Source organism: Malus domestica, chromosome 11 (assembly GCF_042453785.1).
Source record: "Malus domestica chromosome 11, GDT2T_hap1".
Taxonomy (NCBI): domain Eukaryota; kingdom Viridiplantae; phylum Streptophyta; class Magnoliopsida; order Rosales; family Rosaceae; genus Malus; species Malus domestica.
This window is the reverse complement of record NC_091671.1, coordinates 25252544-25276835: the sequence shown is the minus strand read 5'-3', so window position 1 is coordinate 25276835 and position 24292 is coordinate 25252544. Positions and strand designations below refer to the sequence as shown.

Below are 24292 nucleotides of genomic sequence, written 5' to 3'. Positions count from 1 at the left end.
GATCCCTTGTTATGCATTCACTTGCCTCCATGACTAAGTGGCTTAACCCCAACTATGTCGTGGACACCCTTTGACGGAATGACTTTGACATAGTCAAAGATCAAGGACCTAACCATAAGACAACTATGATGCTCAAATGACTACTTTGCATTATCCCAACCATGAGTTCTCATGTGACATGAGTATGAGAACTCATTGTTGATCGTGTTCAATGAACCCATGCTCTATTGAGCACCTACATGCTTGTCTTGGTGTCAGTCACACCAATGACTCGAGACCAATCACTCTCTCTAAAAGAAGACATATCATGTACTGATCATAACGGACTATCAATGTCCAATTGGCAATCCTATGATCAAGAACATTTAGGATATGTATACTAAAGAGAATGGTCTCATGAATCTAACTTCTTTAGATCACATTCTCCCAATTACATATTCCTTGGACTTATCGTTTAAGCATATAACATTTATATGAGACGGCTTTAAACAATAATCTTTTCCCTTTATATTAAACTAGATCATCATATGATTGGCTTTAGGGCACATTTCTAACACGTATTACATTGAAAAATATTAAATGTTTATGGGGGTGCCCCCCCCAAAAAAACTTATGCCAATTGATTTTGTACGATTCTATGAACTGATGCTACATAAACTAATATATATGATAACTATACTGCAAAAAACAAAAGGAATTTCAATGAAAACCAAAAGCAGCACAACGAAAAATCGCCTTCACCAAACACTCGATCAAATAAGCTCAAAACCAAATCAAAATCTTCAAAACTAAAAAACCGTGACTGAAAAAACAAGAACAATCCAAAAAAACTAAATGCACGAATCAAAAATTGAAAAATCAGAGACTCTTTCAAAATCAAAACCAAAACAAATTCAAAAACACACAAACACTTCGAAAATCTAAATTGGAACACATAAAATTCAGAGAGATAAACATGAGATAAACACTTACCTTCGAAGAAAGCTTGAATGATTCGAATAGAAATTATGGAGAGAGATAATTGAGGGAGATGATGAAATATAAATCAGAAGAGATAAACTTCAGAGAGAAAGAAAAACATACGAGAAAACAAAAAATATTATTCGAATGATTCGAATCACCACCGATCGCTATTTAACAAAATACGGGACTCCGTTTCGAACGGAAAAATCTGACATGACGTCATCTTACGCAGAATTTAAAAATGTCCTTTCTTGAAATGTTTAAAAAGTGTTGTCTCAATATATAATTAAGTATTGAAAGTATACTCTAAGTGTAATTTTTCCAAAAAAATATTTATGTCTTCTATCATAAAAAAATGTTAAAGACAATAACGTAATTTTACAAAACAAAATTTTGCTGTTGTTTGTTTAAGCCTCACTTACAGGTGATTTTATCACCTCTAATTATAAAAAATTAAAAATTAAAAAACTGAACTACATATTAATGAACTGTCTCTGTTGATAAGTTATGTCCATTATTTAATAGAACTGAAGAAGATCAATGTCATCTCTTTTGTAATTGTGTTTTTCCTACTAAAGTTTGGAGCTTAACTTTTGGTAGTTTTAACAATGGTAACATAAGTTCTAATGACAAAGACGGCCTTTCTGATCTTAGTGAAGTAATTCTGAACTGCTAGCAAATCTGGATGGAAAGAAATAATTTGGTGTTTAGAACTGTGCCTCCGGTCCCGGCGCGTTGTGTTTCTATCACTTGTAGTTATTTTAGTTAGCTTGTTCTTGTGCATTTATGTTGTATTTCCTTAGTTATTTTAGTGTTTAAAGTTATTTTTGTGTGTTTTCAGACTCTAAGTACAAAGTATGCAAGAAGATGCATTTTGGAGGCCTTTGGAGCATGTTTCGGGCTTGGAATGGATAGCAAATGCATGGGCCAAAGTGGATGGACGAATTTGAGAACTAAAGAGGCCAAGAATATGAAGAATTATGGTCCAAAAGATGAAGAAAACAGCCCAAAAATCTGTCACCCCAACTTGCATTCCTTGCCATGCAAACCACATAGAATTCCCTTTGGATTCCATGCCATGCTTGATCACTCTTGTCCCCTACATAATTTCTAATTTCATGCTTCAATTCATTTAATTATTACACTCAATTGCTTGATACCTCTTGTTCCCTTCACTCATTAGATTTTAGACAACATTTACATCCATTACATGCACCAATTGATGCTCCATCATTCACATTTGGAATCCAATGCCATGTGCAACACATGTTGTTGCACCTTTGACCCATTTGTTGACACATTTCACCTCCCTTTCCATCTCTATGCAATGTACACAATCATTCATGCTCCCTAGCTACAACACCACTCCATTTTACCCTTCACACTTTGCATCATTACTTCATTTTCACCCTTGGACCATTGCACACCACACACACAAATTGCCATGCATTTCATCCTTAACCTAACCTGATTTTCTAAGGTTTTTGGGGCCTATAAATACATGTTTACACCCCTTGGCCAAAGGACAATCCCCCATATTCATCATTTTATCACAACAATTCGTCCATACACACCCTAGGAAGCAAAACACCCCAAAAACACCATTCTAGTGCCTAGAAAACATAACAGCCAATCCACCTTCTTCCACCCTCTTTGCCTAGTTCTCCACCACCCTCCAACCCTCAAACACTCCTCCACACTTACCCTAAACCTTTCCATACCATTCCCCATCCATTCTACACCATAAAAACCACCCAAAACCATCCAAAACCTCTAGTGCCGCTGCTTGCAAGGAAGGAAAGAGAAGGAACATCTTGTGCCGTGCCTATGCCCAAGCCTTGGGAGTGTTGGAGCGTTTCTAGGTGTTTTCTATCTTTGTTTTTAATGTCTAAATTTATGCATCTTTGCTTTGTAAGTATGAGGAACTAAACCCCTCTTAGTTAGGGGGTGATTCGAAACTATGTTCATGCTTGCAATATGATTTGATTACATCCAGTTGTGATTCATAAGTTGTGAATTCAATTTACTTATCCGTTCGTATAAAAACTGATTTGTGTATGTTGGTTGAGAGTGCACGCTTAATTTTCATGCATGAATTTGACGCTAGAATATAAGGGAGTTTCACCTAATCGTTATGAACTTATATTCACAAGTAGTGAAGGTTGCTAGTCACAATCACGTTAAGTAAATTCTTGGCATAAGTTTCATGCAAATCATACTAACGAGTGCCTCATCAATGCTTATGCTTTTCATAGAACTTAATGATTCTTGCTTGTATCTCTATTATGCAATTCATGTAGGGAACTTGTAGGGAATGTTTTGGGTTGTCGTATGCGATCATCCAACCTAATAACTTGTGGAAAAACTGAGGGTTAATTAGTGCAATTCACGGTTAATTTGGGGCATTGAGTATTCATAGTTTATCGAAAAGCAACTGGAAATCGTTTTGTATGCAAGTGTGACATGTGTGGAGAAGAACCTCCTAGCTAGCCTTCCATCCATAAGTTTCATTCAAATTCATTTTACAATCTGTTTTGATTCACTTAAATTTGTCTAAGAATTTGTTTACTTTGTTCTTGTCTTAATTTAATTATTTTCGTCGAAAATCAACCCCATCTTATTTCTTTGAGTCATATTAATTAGAACTTGTCTTAGATTATGTTTTTAAGTGTTTTAGTTCATTAGAAAACCAAAATTTGTCCAAGTTTGTGTGAGAGTCCCAAAATTGCCCAGATTGTGTTTTTAAGGTAGTTTTGAGTGTTTAGGGGCTGTTTTGAGTCTTTTGGTTTGTTTTAGTGTTTTAAAGTATAGTTTTGCATTCTTTGAGTCTAGTTAGTGTTTTAAACTTTGTTTTTACGTTTTCAAGTCAGTTTCCAAGTGATTTAGCAATCCCTCCTAATCCCCGGCCTAGAACGATCCCTACTTACATACTTTACTACAATTGATAAAAAGAGGGTTTAATTTGTGTGCTTATATATTTCGCATCACTCTTCCTTTATTAAATGGCATCCTCCTGATCGGCATGATGTGATTAAACTCAATTTTGATGGTTCAGTTTCGAACAATCGTGCTACTGCTGCCTTTGTGCTCCGTAATAGTAATTCACAGGTGATTGGGGGGGCTCTTAACCTTGATGGCGCTACTATTTCGGTAGCAGAAGCAATGGGTTTACGAGAAGGCCTCCAGTGTGCTAGGCACAAGGGTTTCACCAAAGTGATGGTGGAGAGGGACCTAAACTTATAATTGAAGCTGTGCAGGGTCACTTGGGGATTCATTGGAGAGTTAGCTTTATAATCAATGATATTCGTATCCTGGCTCGGCCTTTTAGTCATGTTGACTGGAAGCACATTTTCAGGGAGGCAAACTTTGTTGCAGATGCTTTAGCTCATCTTGGTATCTCCCTCTCGAATCTCATTATTGGAATTTCTGTTTACCTGATGTTGCTCTTCCTGCCTTTAATTTTGATTGGATTAGAAACGGTTGTACTAAATGTTTCGTGCTTTAATGAATTTCTTTGCATAAAAAATAAAAAAAAAACGTCTTTGTCAACCAAAAGAGAGTAAAAAGATGTTTTTGTCTTCTATCATAACAAAAAAGTTAATGATAGAAATGTAATTTCACAAAACAAATTTTTTATTTTATTTTAGTTTAAGTCTCACTTTTAGGTGATTTTATCACATCTAGTTGAAAAAAAAAAAAAACAAACAAACTTCTCTCACTCTATCCCCACTCTTACGTTATCTCTCTCTCTCTCTCTCTCTCTCTCTCTCTCTCTCTCTCTCTCTCTTTCTTTCTCTTTCAATTTTAAAAACAAAAGTGAAAAATTTCACACACTTTGTGTGTGGGCATATAGTATACTAGTACAATATTAAGCGAAGAAACACGCTATAGTAATGTATTATTGTTATCGGGATACTGCGCTATTGGTGTAGTTGTGATATGGAAGTTGCTCTTGATGTTCTTGTGGGTAGTGAATGCTAGTATAGTTCTCTATAACTGTCTTTTAGACAATGATATTCTCCTATAATGACATATTTATTCGGTACGGCAATGAGAAAAAATGAGTATGAGATAAAAAGTTCTTTTTCATTATCATATACTTTCATTTTCCATATATTCTATACCCAGAATCCATGAGACCCACCTACTTTTAATAAAGAGCATGCTTACTTAGGGCTCATTTGGAAGTGTTTTTGAAATGACTAAAAGCGTTTTTATAGAAAATGTTTTTGGGTTCCAAAAATACTTGAAGAGCATCCTAAAAGAAACACATAACTGGTGCTTCTTGCAGGAAGCACTTCAAGTGCTTTCCAAGATTCACTTGCATTTTTATTCAGGATTGTTTCCAAAGGCATTTTCACGAAAAGCGCTTTTAGTCTTTTAAAAACACGTCCAAACGAACCCTTACTTGGTAGCAAGATGAGAATAAATGGGCAAGAGATTGTTGGAATAGAATTAATCACTCCAAAATCTTCTCCACAATTGTTGGTTTCCTTATATTCTTATCTATCACAATTGGGTAATGCTAGAGAGATAAAATTTATAGACAAAATTTTGTGAACTAAATGACATGAAAGTTGATGGTTGAATTATTACTTAAGTGTTGATTAACGTGCTTATTTTTTTGTTGGTAACACATCATTTAATTTACAAATTTAGTCTACCTAGCATTACTCAATCACAATTAAATTATTGTAAAAAACACTTCTTTTTACTAGGAAAATTGATGTTCAATTATGATGAATCTGAATACAGGTCTTTTCTTTATATTAGGCCTGGTAGACGGGTCGTGTCTGTCGTGTTCATGTCGTTTTCGTGTAACACTTGTTATCTTAACGAGTTGTATCGTGTCACACCCATTATTTTAACGGATCCTTAACAGGTCGGGTCACTTTACCCAACGGGTAAAGTGACCCGACCCGTTATGACCCGTTAAGAAAAAAAAAAATTCTTAAATTTGCACATACCACACATTGCCACATAAATATTACTTCAAAACATTAAAACACATTTGTCGTTTAAGTACTACATCTACACTCGAAAATAAGAACCTAATAAACAAACATCCATACACTACTAGTCTATTACAAAATATTAAATGTGCAAGGATATGCAAAATGAAAGAGTTTTTGTCTTCAAGGTTGTGAAGCCTTTCTCAAAAGTTTAAACCTTGCCAATGGAACTCAAAGCTTGCATGCTATTCCTTTTACAAAATCCTCAATTTTCATCGATCATCATGACATAAGATTTTGTGGTATCCACTAGTGTAAATATTTTAAATTGAAGATCAAATTCATTCGTTGTATTCATATACTATCAAGTAATGTAGCTGTAAAAAAATCATCAAAATCGGAGTTAAAATAACCATTAAATCGTGATTTTTCGTTGATAACCGTCAAAACGTTTTATCCCGTTACTTGATCTCTGAACGTTTGTTTTTTTCAATTTTTGGCGTATACGATCTCAAAGTATATACAAACATGTTTGACGGTTGGATCGTTGAAACTAGTTTCGTAGAATGTGTATCCCTTCAAAACAATAGATTCACTAACACTTAAGAGTTTATTCATACTTTCATTAAGTATAACATAAGATTTTGTGGTATCCACTAGTGTAAACATTTTAAATTGAAGATTGAGTTCATTCATTATATTCGTATAGGGTCAAGGAGTGTAGTTGTAAAAAATCATCAAAACCGGAGTTAAATTAACCGTTAAATTGTGATTTTTCGTTAATAACTGTCGAAAAGTTTTGTCCCGTTACTTGATATATGAATGTTTTTTTTTTCAATTTTTGGCGTATGAGATCTTGAAGCATATACAAACAAGTTTGATAGTTAGATCGTTGAAATTAGTTTCGTACAACGCGTATCCCATCAAAATGATAGATTCACCGATTCACTAACACTTCGAGTTTATTTTTACTTTTATTAAGTATAACCAAGGTATTAAATATCGATGATATCGGAAATATCGGTAGTCCAAAAACACGGAAATTTCAATGGAAATATCGGGATATTATCGATATCGATAAAAATTGAATAAAAACCACGGAAATTGTAAGAAAAACTTGGAAATTTTTATTGAAACTTTGCAGGATGTTTATTTAGTCAATTATCTATTAGTTTATCACAAAAAATTGGAAGGAAATGCATTGCATGATAGATATAACTGATTTAAGTTGATTATATAGCGAGCTGGCAAACATTGTGAGTGTAGAAAATATGTAGTAATTAATGAAAGAAGTTTAAACACACCATAATCATTTATATATAATGAATTAGTACAATATTTTACACTTTATACATTGCATGGTAAGATACATGAGTGATTTAGCAGGGTCTAAAATATCGATGATATCGGAAATATCGGAAGTCCAAAAACACGGAAATTTCGATGGAAATATCGGGATATTATGGATATTTTAGACCATGAGTATAACATAAGATTTTGTGGTATCCACTAGTGTAAATATTTTAAATTGAAGATCGAATTCATTCATTATATTCATATAGGGTCAGGAGTGTGTAGCTATAAAAAATCATCAAAATCAGAGTTAAAATAACTGTTAAATCGTGATTTTTCGTTGATAACCGTCGAAAAGTTTTGTCCCGTTACTTGATCTCTGAATGTTTGTTTTTTTCAATTTTTGGCATATACGATCTCGAAGTACATACAAATATGTTTAACGGTTGAATCGTTGAAACTAGTTTCGTAGAATATGTATCCCATCAAAACAATAGATTCATTAACACTTAAGAGTTTATTCATACTTTCATTAAGTATAACATAAGACCACTAGTGTAAATATTTTAAATTGAAGATCGAGTTCATTCATTGTATTCATATAGGGTCAAGGAGTGTAGCTGTAAAAAATCATCTAAATCAGAGTTAAAATAACTGTAAAATCGTGATTTTTCAATGACAACCGTCGAAAAGTTTTGTCCCATTGCTTGATCTCTGAATGTTTATTTTTTGCGATTTTTAGCTTATGCAATCTCGAAGCATATACAAACAAGTCTAACGGTTGGATCATTGAAATTAGTTTCATAGAAAGTGTATCTCTCATCAAAATGATAGATTCGCTAACACTTAGTTTATTCATACTTTCATTAAGTATAACATAAGATTTTGTGGTATCCACTAGTGTAAATATTTTAACTTGAAGATCAAGTTCATTCATTGTATTCATATAGGATCAAGGAGTGTAGTTGTAAAAAATCATCAAAATCGGAGTTAAAATAACTGTTAAATCGTGATTTTTCGTTGATAATCGTCAAAAAGTTTTGTCCCGTTACTTGATCTCTAAATGTTTGTATTTTGAAATTTTTGGCATATGCGATACAAACATGTTTGACGGTTTGATCGCTGAAACTAGTTTCGTAGAATGCGTATCCCATCAAAACAATAGATTCACTAACACGTAAGAGTTTATTCATACTTTCATTAAGTATAACACAAGATTTTGTGGTATCCACTAGTGTAAATATTTTAAATTGAAGATCAAATTCATTCATTGTATCCATATAGGGTCAAGGAGTGTAGCTGTAAAAAAAATCATCAAAATCGGAGTTAAAATAACTGTGAAATCGTGATTTTTCATTGAGAACCGTAGAAAAGTTTTGTCCCGTTGCTTTGTCACAACCCGTTCCGAAATATTTTTAACGAAGGTGTGAAAAGACTAGAATGCCCATGGGCGTTGAGATGAGTCGTATGTGACATGGTTTTAGAAGTGGACCTATATAATTATTTTCCTAAATTTTTGGGGCCAATGAGAACTAAACCTTGGTTAGTTGTGATTGGTGTGTAGATTGGACCACACACACACATCCTTGAGCTCATAAAGCTGCACCTAGGGTGATTGTGAATTAGCCAAAGATATGAAGTACATGCCTGTTTATTTACGTCACCTCCCGCACTATATGCTCATATTGGATCCAACTTAAGTGCACAGTCTTGTCGTACAGACCTTATTTATGGTTCTGACTCATAGGTGACTAGCGAATTATCACCCGGCTATTATGAGAGAATAGAATTGAGCATAATTATATTTCACCCAATCTTGTCGTACAGACCATTTTCAGTGGTTCCGACTTATGTGCAGTATATTGCCGTATAGGTCATAGTAGTGACTCCGGCTAGATTGAGTTTGAGCTATGAATTCAGTCGTACAGACTACTTCAGGGGTTCCGGCTAACATATCATATTTCTATGAATTTATTCTTACCTGAATTGTTTACTCTGTCATATCTTAACATGGCATATATATGCTTATGATTATGTGAAATATGATTTGAATTGATATATTTTCATATTCAATAATGTATATGCCTATATCTTGATTCTGGGAAAATTATACATGTTTTACAGCGAGGGGTTAGTATATTGATAAATGAAATGGTTTGTAAAACATTTGTTTTTGCCCACTCACGTTTTCTGTTTTGCGCCCCTCCAGGTTCTAAGTAAGCTTGTTGTTGGTGGCTCGGGATCGTCGGCAGTTCTGACCTATTTGATTAATAGTAGAACATTCCTGGTACTGTGTAACTAGTACTTGTCCTACTGGACTGCACCTAGACTTATTATGCTCTGATTAGGAGTGTTTACTGTTGTAACTAACTCCTATCACTTCCTGTTAGTAGTGCACTCCATAAATGTGGTTTTTAATTATTCGTATGTTTGCTATCTTTATCGCTTCTGCACTGTGCACATAGCTACGTCACTCTCACGTGACAGCCAGCATGCCTTGGCCTCGGTCAGGGTGTGTCAGCTTGATCTCTGAATGTTTGTTTTTTATGATTTTTAGCTTATGCAATCTTGAAGCATATACAAACAAGTTTGATTGTTGGATCGTTGAAATTAGTTTCATAGAATGCGTATCCCATCAAAACGATAAATTCACTAACATAAGATTTTGTGGTATCCACTAGTGTAAATATTTTAACTTGAAAATCAAGTTCATTCATTGTATTCAAATAGGGTCAAGGAGTGTAGTTGTAAAAAATCATCAAAATCGGAGTTAAAATAACTGTTAAATTGTAATTTTTCGTTGATAATCGTCAAAAAGTTTTGTCCTATTACTTGATCGCTGAATGTTTGTATTTTGTAATTTTTAGTGTATGCGATACAAACATGTTTGACTGTTGGATTGCTAAAACTAGTTTCGTAGAATGCGTATCCCATCAAAACAATAGATTCACTAACACTTAAGAGTTTATTCATACTTTCATTAAGTATAACATAAGATATCCACTAGTGTAAATATTTTAAATTGAAGATCGAGTTCATTCATTGTATTCGTATAGGGTCAAGGAGTGTAGCTGTAAAAAATCATCAAAATCAGAGTTAAAATAACCATTAAATCGTGATTTTTCGTTGATAACCGTCGAAAAGTTTTGTCCCGTTGCTTGATCTTTGAATGTTTGTTTTTTGCGATTTTTAGCTTATGCAATCTCGAAGCATATACAAACAAGTTTGACGGTTGGATCGTTGAAATTAGTTTCGTAGAATGTGTATCCCATCAAAACAATAGATTCACTAACACTTAAGAGTTTATTCATACTTTCATTAAGTATAACATAAGAGTGTAAATATTTTAAATTGAAGATCGAATTCATTCATTGTATTCATATAGGGTCAAAAATTGTAGCTGTAAAAAATCATCAAAATCAGAGTTAAAATAACCATTAAATCGTGATATTTCATTGATAACCGTCTAAAAATTTTGTCCTGTTACTTGATCCCTGAATGTTTTTTTTTGCGATTTTTGGCGTATGCGATCTTGAAGCATATACAAACAAGTTTGATGGTTGGATCGTTGAAATTAGTTTCGTAGAATGTGTATCCCATCAAAACGATAGATTCACTAACACTTAGAGTTTATTTATACCTTCATTAAGTATAACATAAGATTTTCTGGTATCCACTAGTGTAAATATTTTAAATTGAAGATCAAATTCATTCATTGTATTTATATAGGGTCAAGGAGTGTAGCTATAAAAAATCATCAAAATCGAAGTTAAAATAACTGTTAAATCGTGATTTTTCGTTTATAACTGTTTTGAAAAGTTTTGTCCCGTTACTTGATCACTGAATGTTTGTTTTTTGCAATTTTTGGCGTATGCGATCTCGAAGTATATACAAACATGTTTGACGGTTAGACCGTTGAAGCTAGTTTTGTAGAATGCGTATCCCATCAAAACAATAAATTCACTAACACTTAAGAGTTTATGCACACTTTCATTAAGTATAACATAAGATTTTGAGGTATCCACTAGTGTAAATATTTTAAATTGAAGATCGAGTTCATTCATTGTATTCATATAGGGTCAAGGAGTGTAGCTGTAAAAAAATCATCAAAATCGGAGTTAAAATAACCGTTAAATCGTGATTTTTCTTTGATAACCGTTGAAAAGTTTTGTCTCGTTACTTGATCTGTGAATGTTTGTTTTTTGCGATTTTTTGCTGATGCGATCTCGAAGCATATACAAACAAGTTTGACGGTTGGATCGTTGAAATTACTTTCGTAGAATTCGTATCCCGTCAAGTTCAATGGTGTGTATATATATATATTTATTTTGTACGTATAACACTTCAGAAATTGAATAGTATGTATATTTAAGCCGATCCAATGGTGACACACCCCGACCTGGAAAGGTCGAACCATGATGGCCATCATCGTAAGGTGACATAACCATAAGGGTAAGTGATGCAAAAAGTGAATAAAATTAAAACTAATTAGAACTAAACAGTGAAAAAGTGCACGATCGTGAGTTGAACCCACTACAATTATTCAGAGCGTAATAGACAATGAGACTACAGAAGAGTAGTCAAAACAACCAAAGTACACTTATTACATAATAGTGATAAGTTCGTACGTCTAAACAGAAGGAAATGTCAGAACTGCCGAGATTCCTCGAGTGCCACAAAGAGTACAGCTATCTAGGTCCTGGAGGGGCGAAAAACAAAGTTGAGTGGGTCAGCAAAACAATGCTTATAAGAAAACCTTTAACTTTGAAAATACTAACCCCTCACCGTAAAACAAGTATAGTTTCCTTAAAACATGCTAGTCAGGTATATAAACAATAATTCGATAATATTATGGCAGTAATATAACCAGGAATATGCCAAGTAATGATGTATCAAATGCCATAGTAATAATCATGTGATAATCAAGTATAACTAAATGCTCATCCATCTAAACTGACACACAAGTTCGAATAGATAGTTTCTAACACGAGCAGGACTGGGTGTAATCAATATGCTCTAGTACTACGATCACGTGAAAACTGGTGCAGAAGCACATCACATACAAGTCGGATTGCCTAATGCAATCTACCCGACATGACTGGCACCTAACTTGGATCCAAGGCGAGCAAATGGTGTGGATGTGAACATACATGTGAAGGACTGGCCCTGGCCCTGGGGCGAGTACTAACACCGAGGTGCAGCAAGATGAGCATGTATATAAGTATGTATGAATGTCATGTTAGTAATATCTCAGCCATATATCAGCATTTATCACAATATATATCATAATAACGATACTGGCAATATAAGCATAAAAGTGATGGAAACTATAAATATGTATAGGTATAAAACAATTGCCCACTCACAAGTACGTTGCTGGGTTGTAGCCCCCGAGCCTAGCTTGGCCTCGTAAATCCTCGGGATAAGTTTTCCTATATGTGAAATAACTAAAATAACATTAATTAAAGCACATAACGGAAACCTAAATAAAACCCCCATAGTTTGCTCAAACCTAGGGTTTAAATATATGAAATCGATCTACTCGACGACACGAACACACACGTGTCAACCACACGCCAGCCGGAGGCCGGACGTGCTGTCACATGCTGCGCTGTCACGTGCCGCCCAAAGTGGCTGCACTCCCAACTTCCAGAGTTGATTTCTAACTCATTACTTAACCAAACTCATTGATTCAAAAGCCATTTTGAAGTTAGGAATGTAGAGAACAAGTTTGTGCCTAGTAGAAGCCCAGATGTGGTCAAGGTTGACCGGAAAAATGGGTTGAAAGGGACCAAATGGTCACGGTCCTTGACTAAAAAACGTGCAGGTACTTCTTCTTCTTGAGTTTTATGGGTAAAACCATACGTTCAAAACACAAACAAGAGATCAATATCAACCCATAGAAGTGAAATGAAGGTTCTAAGGGTTTCTCGAGGCTTACCTAAGCCATGAATGGCCTGAAAATCGTTATGTCGAACTCGTCGAGTCGACCTTCCGAGTTAGTGAGTCAAAACTCGTCTACACCAGATTTCAAGGATATGGTTGTGATCGTGGGACTGAGATGAACACAATGGTGTAGTTGGTTTGTCACGTTTGTGAGTTTTGGTGTGTTTTTGTGAAGGTTGCAGAGAGGAAGAGGGAGCTCGGCGAGGGAGAGAGAGAGAAGAGAGAGAGAGAGAGTGTGATGTGAGGTTGCTTTTCTGATTGGGGGACAGAACTGAGGGAGAGATGGGATAGGTGAAGGAGTAAATAATGGAGGAGGGTGCACGGGATGGACTAGGTAGAAGCTAGGGATAGGCTTTAGACTTTTGTATAGAAAAGAGTATCGAAAATCTATCCGGAATAGTATTTCGTACTGATAATATTTACGTACACCCGCAACAACGTGTACAATTAAATGCGATAGCGAGAAATAAAAAGGAAAGAGATCAGAATAAGTCCACGTCACTTGCCAATAAGGGCATAATCGTCAAATTACATATGAAAATTAGGGACGGGTCGTCACAAATGGTCATCAATTTTTAATATTTAATTTAATATATATATATATATATATATAATTATTATAGTTTTAGGGGTATACAATTGTTAAATTAATATATATAATTATTGTAGTATTTTTTTAGGGTTGTAAAATTATAAAATTAATAAACTGCTTATCGTGTATCGTGTTACTTACGTGTATACCCGAACCAACCTGTTATCTTAATAGGTGCTTATCAAGTTACCCGATAACGACCCGATTCATTATCGTGTCGATCCAAACACCTGTTAATTTCGTGTCGTGTCGTGTCAGGTTATTGGGTCGTGTCAGGAATTGCCAGACCTACTTTATATCTATGTTGAGACCACATGGCTTTTCTTTCTACGTAGAGGACTTGGTGTTCGATTGCCATTTTTTTGTTTTGCTTCATTGCAACAGTATCAGTGTCACTTATCTTGCTGCTACTCTTGTTTATTATGTTGTCATACGTCATATTAAACTTAATTACCACTTTGTTCAGGAGAAAATGGATCTTGGTAGTCGTCAAGCATGTTATATTGCCTATGATGATCAACTTCTTGTTGACTTGTTTACCAAAGCTCTCTATCAGCCGCTTCATGGTGTTCTTTACTCCAAACTTGTCCTGAAAAGTTAAAAAAATTATCATATAATAATCTAGAAATTGCGATAGAAAAAAAAAAGGGAGGTTTGTGATGATTTTAAAATCTTTTACTAGGTAATCTAGTGTCTTTATGCATGAAGATAATCAAGCTTGCATATTCGTCCATAGGTCAAATTGGACATGTAGTTATTGGAATCATTGTTAGGGACTCAAATGGTGGATATGCAAGCATGATAACTTATATGTTGTTCTAGATCTCCATGAATCTAGGAACTTGTGCTTGCGTTGTACCATTTGTCTACGTACCAGAACTAATAACATTCGAGATTATACGGGATTATACACAAAGGATTCTTTTTTGGCTCTCTCTCTTTAGCACTATTTCTCTTATCCTTAGGAGGTCTTCCTCCACTAGCAGGTATTTTCAGAAAACTTCATTTATTCTGGTGTGGACTCTCGGGAAAGGGTAGAAGAATAGGAACTATATGGGACTTACAAGCATTACATATGTATGATCATTACGCTTCAACCGAGTTATTCTATTCCACCTCTTAGAAAGAAAAAAACTTAAATCAAAATACTTAATATCATGGCGATGCAATTTATACAAAACTTCTACCCCAAGCAAACTAAATGGAGGACATTATGCACTTGTTACACAACAACCCCTTAGAGGAAGGGCCAAGCAAGGGTGACAACGGGTAGGAGAAATGAAAGTTTGGGCTCTAGCAGGATTTGGTGTTGCTCAGATTTTACAAGAGATGCTTACTTATAAAATCTGATCATAATAAAGCTAGCCAAGAAGTACTTGGTACTACAATCATTGGAGGAACATTACCTAAACCCGAGGATGCTAATCATAATTAACCATTTTGCGTGAAGGGGGGAGGGCAATGTTAGACTGGAATTAATCACTTAGGAATCTGCTCTGTTAGTTTCCTTCTTGTAAATCAAAATTGTAATTATTGTGGACTGGAGAGGAGAAGGGGGATCTTAGATCAATAAAGGGTAAATTATATTTTACCCCTTATATTTGGGTGTAATTGCAATCTCATATAATATCTTTAAAACATTTCAATTTAATACATTACTTGTACACATGAATATAAATGATATTCATTCCTTGCAATTAAACATGCTTAGAGTAAGAAGATTGAGCTAAGACATACAATCGGTCAACCATAACTATGTATTGAATTCAATACAAATATTATATGTTCTTGCCGTTCATATGAGCCAAATCTCAAACTACTCACTTGCAAATAAACAAAAATACAATAAACTCGTAGTACTAATTATTAAACAAAAATACCACTAACTAGCTAAGAATATGTTCACTTTTTTTTTCCTTCATGTTTACACATTTTAACGACCTCTAATAAAATATTCAAATTCCAGGTGTCCGACACTACACAATATCTTAATCGTCAAACTAAACTGGATAGCCTTATTAAGCCATTTAAAACATGGGCCTTAAACAAGGCTGTCTATCCAAACTAATCCTTACAATTAGTCCATGCCAATTCTATTCAACAAGCGCCAAGTACTATAAAACTTTCAAATGATGGGAATGAAGGATGGCCATAAAAATGTGGTGACTTTCGTGGTTGTGGTTAGAGCACCAGGGGAGGTTGCTCGGGGGCCAGTCCTCCAAACAGTAGCAAATTGCTGGGGGGATGACCTCTAGTGTTGGGAAGCCCAAGAGACAGGCGAGGCCCGAGGAGCAAGCCCGTCGAGGATTACCAGCCCGAGAGCCCGAGGGCTGCGTCAGGCGCGTGCATTTCACGCGTGCATGGGCGCGAGTCTTCCGAAAAAAAAACAGGGCTGCGGCCCGCGACATCAGTTGTGAAAAGTTACCGTTGGGGAAGCCACGTGGCTTCCCCATGTCCGTTCGATTGAAACGGTCCTATTTTATGGACCGTTGGATTTCCAACGGTAAAAAACATTTAAAAATCTCATTTAATTTCATCCGTTTGATCTAAGATCAACGGTCCACGTTATTAGGCTTTGTAAATTAAAAAAAACAGTTTAAAAATCTAAAATGTTACCGTTGTGACACGTGGCACAATCTGGAGGGTTGGAATTTAAATTTTTTAAATCCAACGGCAGAGATTAATTAGATGAATAAAAATTAAAAAATATGTAAAAAATTCTTAAAAATCCAAAAAAAGATTATGAAAAATTATAAAAAATTTTGATTTTACTTTTCTATAAATACCTTCTCATTATCTTCTACCCTACACCACAATTTCATATTTTCTCAACTACTTTCAACCACATTCCTATCTTTCTCTCAAAGTTTCAATCCAATTTTTTTCCAACAAAATGACTACTTAAGCAGGTACGAATTGGACGCTTCTTGAAGATGTTGCGTTGTGTACTAGTTGGGTTCAAGTTACTCATGATTCGATTACGAGTAATGAGATGCAGTTGCGAGAAATGTGGAGTCTTATTCATACCAATTATCTTGAGAAAATGGGTGGGCAAAGAACTAAAGAATCGATGTCCAGTCGTTGGAAATTACTTAGTCAATCGTTTACTACGTGGAGAGACGTCTTGGCACAAGCTAGTGGTAATCTTCGAAGTGGGGAAAATTTAGTGGATCAGGTAACAATATATTATTTATTTGTTTGTATTATTTGTTAACTACTTTCATTATATTTATTTGTTTGTATTATTTATTTGTTACCTACTTTCATTATAATTATTTGTTAGCTACTTTCATTATATTTATTTGTTTGTATTATTTGTTACCTACTTTCATTATAATTATTTGTTAGCTACTTTCATTATAATTATTTGTTTGTATTATTTATTTGTTACCTACTTTCATTATAATTATTTGTTCGTATTATTTATTTGTTACCTACTTTCGTTAAAAATCTGGTGGAAATCTATCCTCAAAGATTGTAATCGGATTGTGACACGTGGCACGGCGTGATTGGTTAAAAACCATATCAGAAATCCATCATCAATAATTGTCTTTTCAGATAATGACACGTGCCTTGACACAACAATTAAAAATCTTATCGGAAATCCATCACCAATAATTGTCTTTGCGGATAATGACACGTGGCGCAACGAGAACGATTAAAAATCTTATCTGAAATAACAAATAAAATTCTTTTGAATTATTTTATAAATACAAAAATACAAAAAAAATTATTGCTATTGGCTTTTCGGATTATGACACGTGGCGCAACGAGAACGATTAAAAATCTTATCCGAAATTACAAATAAAATTATTGTATTATTTTATAAATAAAAAATAATAATATTTTATTGCCAATTACCAGGACTATTCAATGCAGAGGTGGAGATGCAAAAGACAATTGTCAGGGGAATGCACTATTCATTAAGGGCAGTTACTGTTCAATGGGTGGATTAAATAGTGAATAGCCCTGGGGGGCCTTAGGAACGGTGGAGTTGCTCTAAGAGCAACTCCACCGTTCTCCTACACTTGAGTTGCTCTTAGAGCAACTCCACCGTTCCTAAGGCCCCCCCAAGGCTATTCACTATTTAATCCACTCAGTGAACAGTAATTGCCCTTAATGAATAGTAACTGCATTTTGCATCTTCATCCCTACATTGAATAGCCATGTCAATAGGCAATAAAATAATAGTATTTTATTTATTTATAAAATAATACAAAATAATTATTTTAAGAAAAGTAAAAATTAAAGATTAAATATTAAGATAAACTAATGAAAATAACTTGAAAACTTTGAGTTTTAATGATAAGGACAAAATAAAGGGTAAAGTGAATAGTACCTGATTGACTTTTTAGTGTAAAAATGTGGTTTTTCATTAAAGTGAACAGTACTAGGTGCTTTTCGTTAAAGTTCCCTAAATATTAAAGATGCAAATTCCATTGCAAAGTTAATGCAACTTCTCACATTTTAACTAGTCAAATTTTGACTAAATTTTTCATCTTTAAAACAGTTTGCTCAAGCAATTAACTAATCAAATTATGCAATTCTAATTTCTAATTTGGAACTAAAGAATTCAGCTTTAAAGAATTTGATTTAGTTAATTAGTTAAATTACGAAACATTAGGAACTGTTAATCAATTCAAAAACTTTGAGCTGACCTCGTCCTTTGCAAAGCAGTGGTACTCATACGCGAGCTTGAGGAACTCAAAGCGCCGCAGAAGCAGGAGAACGAAGTCGCAGTCTTGGCGGTCACGTGATCCATTCTCCAAGGCGGGCAGTGGTCACAAGGCGGAGATCGAGGAGCTCGGCCTGCAGCGCCTTGTGGAAGCAGACGAGCAGGATGATCGGCGTGTTGGCGAGCGAGACACGTGTCGCGGATGCGGAAGACTTCGGCTGGGCATCGTTTTACGAAGGGAGGAGGAGGCATTGGGGTTGGGGAGAGTCGTCGTCGTCGCCTTTCGCGTCGGCGAGAAGCTCGCCCTTGGTCTCCGGGATATCGGCGTCACCAGCGTCGAGATCGACCTCTACGAAGTGTTGTCCAGGCCCGTCCACCACCGCATGAAGGTGTTGCCGCTCTTCGACTCTGTCCAGGCCCGTTCACCACGTGGCTGATGTCGCCCAGACGTCAGCCTTGTGTCACATGCCCTTCGATCTCTCAAGCTAGCAACTCCTGCCGGGCCTCCCCCTCGGGCCCGCTCGGGCTCCATTGCCAGCACATGCTGGACCAAGTTGCTCGAGCTTTCTGGCCCTGTTTGAGAGCCAGTCCACCGGGTTATTGCCCATAGTGGAACTGCTCTTATAGCCATGGGAAGGTTGTGGGTGGTAGTGGTGAAGGTGATGATAGTGAGATGGTGGCGGCGACGGGATTGTTCTGGAGTTGAGGAGGTGGTGGTGACGATCATGGCAGCAACGATGGTTGTGCACAGTGAAGGTGACATACATGGTGTTTTCTTCTAAAAATAAATAATAAAAATCTGCCGTGAAATTTTAGAAAATAACAACTATTTTAATGAAATTTAAAGTTAAAACTGTTGTAAACATTCCTAGAATAAGTATGATTGTGTAAATCCTAGATTAGATTTGATTCTAGTTATCCTTTCCTATTACAACTTGTATTACTTGGAGGAGAAGGAATATCTTCTCTCCCTTTACTACTATAAATAAAGGCACAATGTAGGAGGGATAACAACACACACATTCCCCTACAATTCTACAAACACACATCTCTCTTCTCTCTCCCACTGCCGCCGGCCCTCTCTATTTTGTTAGATAAAAATAGACCACAACACGTTATCAGCACGCTCCTACCGCTGCGCTTAGGAATCTGACGTTGGAGATTTTTTTTCTGCATCAAACCAGTTCATCCACATCATCACGCAATCAGGTTCTTTCCAAACAACGGCTTTTAACTCGATATTTTGCAAGCCCTGATAGCATGAACATTCACCATGATGCATGACCCAACTTTACGTTTAACGTATTTTAGATTCTACATAAATTGTGTATGCTTCATAACCAAAATTGCTACAATTATGTGAATTTGATATTTGCCATGAATTGAATCTTACATATGTACATGCATTGAAACTATTATTTGCATATGCATCAACGTAAATATGTGATTCATTAGAATTATACATGCATATAATATAATTGAATTAAAAATAAAATAAAATAAAATAAATTTTGCGATTGGGGAATTAGGGTTCTGTTCGAACCCGTGCACTTGCACCATGCAAGCCACAAGCCACCAGGCCCGCAGCCTGCGATGGCCCAACTCATCCCCCATGCTTTCCCGAGCTGAGAACCAATCCTGGAGCCACGGCTCCAGGCCCAACACCCAAACCCGACGCCCAGAAGGCGTCGCCACCCATGAAATCGCCAACCAACATGGCCTGCAGCCATGCCCAGTTACCCCCGACGACCTGCAGTCGTCCCCGACGAATTTTTGTCTGAAAATTCGATTTTTTTTTAATTACAATCCAATTTCTAGGGTTTTACAATGAATATCGAGATTTTTTCAAATCTCCGTTCACCCCCATGGTCACCATGACTCAAATCGAGTCTTAAACAACACCCCGACCGACGCCAGAAGCGCCAGGTCCGGTGTTCTTCTCCGGCGACACACACCCAGCACTCGCTAGGGTGTTTGATCCCAAAAATTCGAGCCCTAGTGGGCTCCTGTCCCTCGGCCTGCATCAGCGCCCTTTGGGCTTGCTGCTGCTCTGAGATGTCACGGCCCAGCCCGTGTGGGAAAAGCAAAAAAAAAAAAACAAACAAAATTTTTTTTTGGCTCGCCTGAAGGGACCCGTGAGAAAAAAAAAAGAAATTTTTTTTTTGGGGCTGCACTCAGCAGCCCATTCCCCTTGCCCATGTCTACCCGTGAGCTCCATGTGCCACCTGTGGGCTTTGCCTATATTTTTAGGCCCCGAGATTTTATTATTTAATATTTTTAAATAATATGGGTTTTTATATTTTCACCCACACTTTAATTTGGCCCCGAAGACCAAATAAATTAATTCAATTATCATTATACAATATTTTTGCATATATTTGTTGCATATTTGTTTGCATATATATTTGTGTTTGCCTGCAGGAATATATGAACCTAAAGTTCATAATTACTTCGAAACCCGAAGTTTCTTATAAACATGCCTTGTTTGAAAACCTGAAGTTTTCTTTTACACATATCACCCATGAAAACCCGAAGTTTTTCATGCAAAATTAAACCAATACATGTCTATTAGAACCTGTATGTTCTACTCCTATGTGAATGGATTGATTTTTCTCCATTACACTAACCACATCTTGTCCATCTATTTGTGATAGGAACATGTCGAATTTGAACAAACTCGACTTCACCGCTTTGGAGGTCTCTGGAAGGAACTACCTTAAGTGGGTTCAAGATGTGAAGCTCCACCTCACTGCCAAGAACTTGCGTCCTGCTATTGAAGAAGCAACAACCGAACCTGTTGGCGAAGCTGAAAAAGCTATTGTTATGATCTTCATCCGAAGACATATTCATGACGCTCTGCAAACTGAGTACCTTGCTTAGGAGGATCCACGTGCATTATGGGTCATTTTGGCTGATCGTTTCGATCACCAAAAGGACATATTCTTGCCTGAAGCAAGACACGACTGGCAACACTTGCGCTTCCAAGACTTTAAGTCTGTGAATGAATATAATTCTGAAGTTTGTCGAATCCGATCACTTCTCAAGTTTTGCAATGAAACTTTGACTGAAGATGATCTCCTGGAGAAGACCTACTCGACCTTATCTGCTTCTAATATTGTCCTGCAGCAACAATATAGAGCTCAGAAGTTCACTAAGTTCTCGGATTTGATCTCTGTTTTACTTCTTGCTAAAAAGCAGAACCAGCTGTTGATGAAGAATCATCAAGCTCGACCTACTGGGGCTACTGCTGTGCCTGAAGCATATTATAGCACTAATCAGCACCCAAAACGCCAAAAGATGTGTGGTAAGGGCGGCCAGAAGCCATCCCACCAAGGTCAACAGAGTCAAGGCTCATCTAAGGGAGGAAACAAAGCCCAGAAACGCCCAAACCTCGCTCCTAAGGCCCCGAACTTCAAGAATAAGGGCAAAGCACTTGCCACAATGAATGACGATATGTGCTATCGTTGTGGTTCAAAGGACCATTGGTCCCGTATTTGCCGTGCTCCCAAGAAGGTTGTAGATGAATATCATTCTCGTCGTAAGAAGTTTAAATCAAACTTCATGCAAGTGGACGAACCGGAGACTACAAAGATGGAGGTTTCTGACTTTCAGGAAGATACCACTCCTATGGAAGATTAGAATCTTAGACATAGACTTTTTTTTAGTTGAAATAAGACAATTAGGGCCGAATTCCACATAGTCGCCGCAACCCACCTTGTTTTTTGGTTGATTTTGAACAATTTTCCTTCATGTTTTGGATTATTAGTTGGCGATTTATTTTGGATATTCAGTTTTAATCCTTGAATAAATGAAATTATTTTGAATTGATACTTGTTTTTATAAACTTTTATGCATGTGACCAATTCAAATTAATTTTTCATTCTAGGTATGACTAGTGGGAAAGTTAGTTGTCTGGCAGATAGTGCAACCACGCATACTGTTTTGCGTGAACGCATCTATTTCACTAACTTCGTACCTAAGAATGCACCTCTGACAACCCTCTCAGGCCCATCCAACCTGATAGAAGGATACGGTAAGGCACGTATAATGTTGTCCAATGGTACAATCTTGACCATTGCTGAGGCACTCTATTCTCCACGTTCCGGAAGAACGTTACTAAGTTTCAGGACATTAGAGATAACAATTACCACGCTGAAACCCACGTAGAAAACGGAGTTGAATTTCTGTGCGTAACTTCCTACGAATATGGCCGAAGTGTATTCTAGAGAAGATGGAGTGTAACCCGAGTGGTTTGTATACTACGACCATACGCCCCATCGAATGCCACTATGTGGCCGGCCCTACCACAGGGACCACGCATGAAATTACACTTTGGCATGATCGTTTGGGACATCCTGGACAAATAGCGATGCGCCGTATCCTCAAAACTTCACACGGGCATCCACTAACCCGAAGCTTAGGTTCGATCCATGAAATCGCATGTCAAACATGTTCTATGGGAAAGCTTATTACTAAGCCTTCTTATGACAAGATTCGTTCGAATCCTCCCATTTTTCTACAACGGATTCAGGGGGACATTTGTGGACCGATTCAACCTCCCTGCGGACCATTTAGATATTTTATGGTTTTGGTTGACACTTCTACACGTTGGTCACACGTGTGCTTGTTGTCCACAAGGAACGTTGCATTCTCCAAACTGTTGGCTCAGGTTATCAAGCTCAGGGCTCACCACCCTGATTATCCGATCAAATCTATTCGATTGGATAATGCTGGAGAATTCACATCTAAAACTTTTGATGACTATTTCATGTCGGTTGGGGTTGAAGTTGAACATCTTGTACCCCATGTTCACACCCAGAACGGCCTGGTAGAGGCTTTCATTAAGCGTTTACAAATGATTGCTCGATCATTGGTCATACGTACCAAGCTCCCGATCGCTGCTTGGGGCCATGCAATATTGCACGCAGCAAAGTTGGTCCGCCTGAGGCCCGTTGCGACACAACCATTTAGTGCCCTTCAGTTGGTCACCGGATGCGAACCCGACATATCGCATCTGCGCATTTTTGGTTGTGCAGTCTATGTGCCGATTTCGCCGCCCTTACGTACAAAAATGGGGCCTCAGCGAAGGATGGGAATCTATGTCGGATATGATTCTCCTTCGATTATTCGTTACTTAGAACCTTTGACAGGTGATCTGTTTACCGCTCGTTTCGCGGATTGTCACTTCTATGAGACAGTCTTCCCGCCGTTAGGGGGAGATAAGAACGTCAACGTTCCGAATGAACGACGCGAATTATCGTGGACGACTCCCACTTTGTCTCATTTAGATCCCCGCACTGCTCAGTCTGAAGCTGAAGTGCAGCGCATATTAGATCTCCAGAGCATAGCTCAGAGCATGCCAGATGCTTTCACCGATCTAGCGCGCGTGACAAGATCACATATTCCAGCTGCGAATACGCCTGCAAAGATAGATGTACCAAATGTACGACAGACTACCCTCCTGGAAGCCCGGAACGCCAATTCTGGTGATCCACGTACATTAGCGGCTAGCCAATGATCTGCCCCTACACAAAAGCGTGGCAGACCCCTTGGTTCAAAGGATTCACACCCCCAGAAGAGGAAAACCACGGCACAAGGTCCTGAAGAGCCTACCGTGAATCTGACTATCGCTTACTCATTTTACCCAACTCATGAGGAAATTCTAGATTATGAAAGCGTCCTTGAAGAGACGAATCCTCCTCCCGAGAATCATGAGATTTCGGTCTATTATGCTAGCTTAGATGATGTGTGGCGTAGAAATGAGATGATTGTCGACGATACATTAGCATTTGCAATAGCTACTGAGATCATGTTGAGCGATGACATTGAACCGCGTTCCGTTGATGAATGTCGACGTAGAGCTGATTGGTC

At 37.0% G+C, this 24292-nt stretch overlaps 1 long non-coding RNA gene across 1 annotated transcript; it reads right to left on the bottom strand.

Moving 5' to 3' along the window:
* Nucleotides 1-11677: 11677 nt before the first annotated feature.
* Nucleotides 11678-13430, bottom strand: LOC139189671 (uncharacterized). The gene is made up of 2 exons (XR_011573511.1): nucleotides 13150-13430; nucleotides 11678-12640 (listed from the first exon to the last, which is right to left on the bottom strand). It is a non-coding gene; the product is annotated as an uncharacterized lncRNA (long non-coding RNA).
* Nucleotides 13431-24292: the final 10862 nt, after the last annotated feature.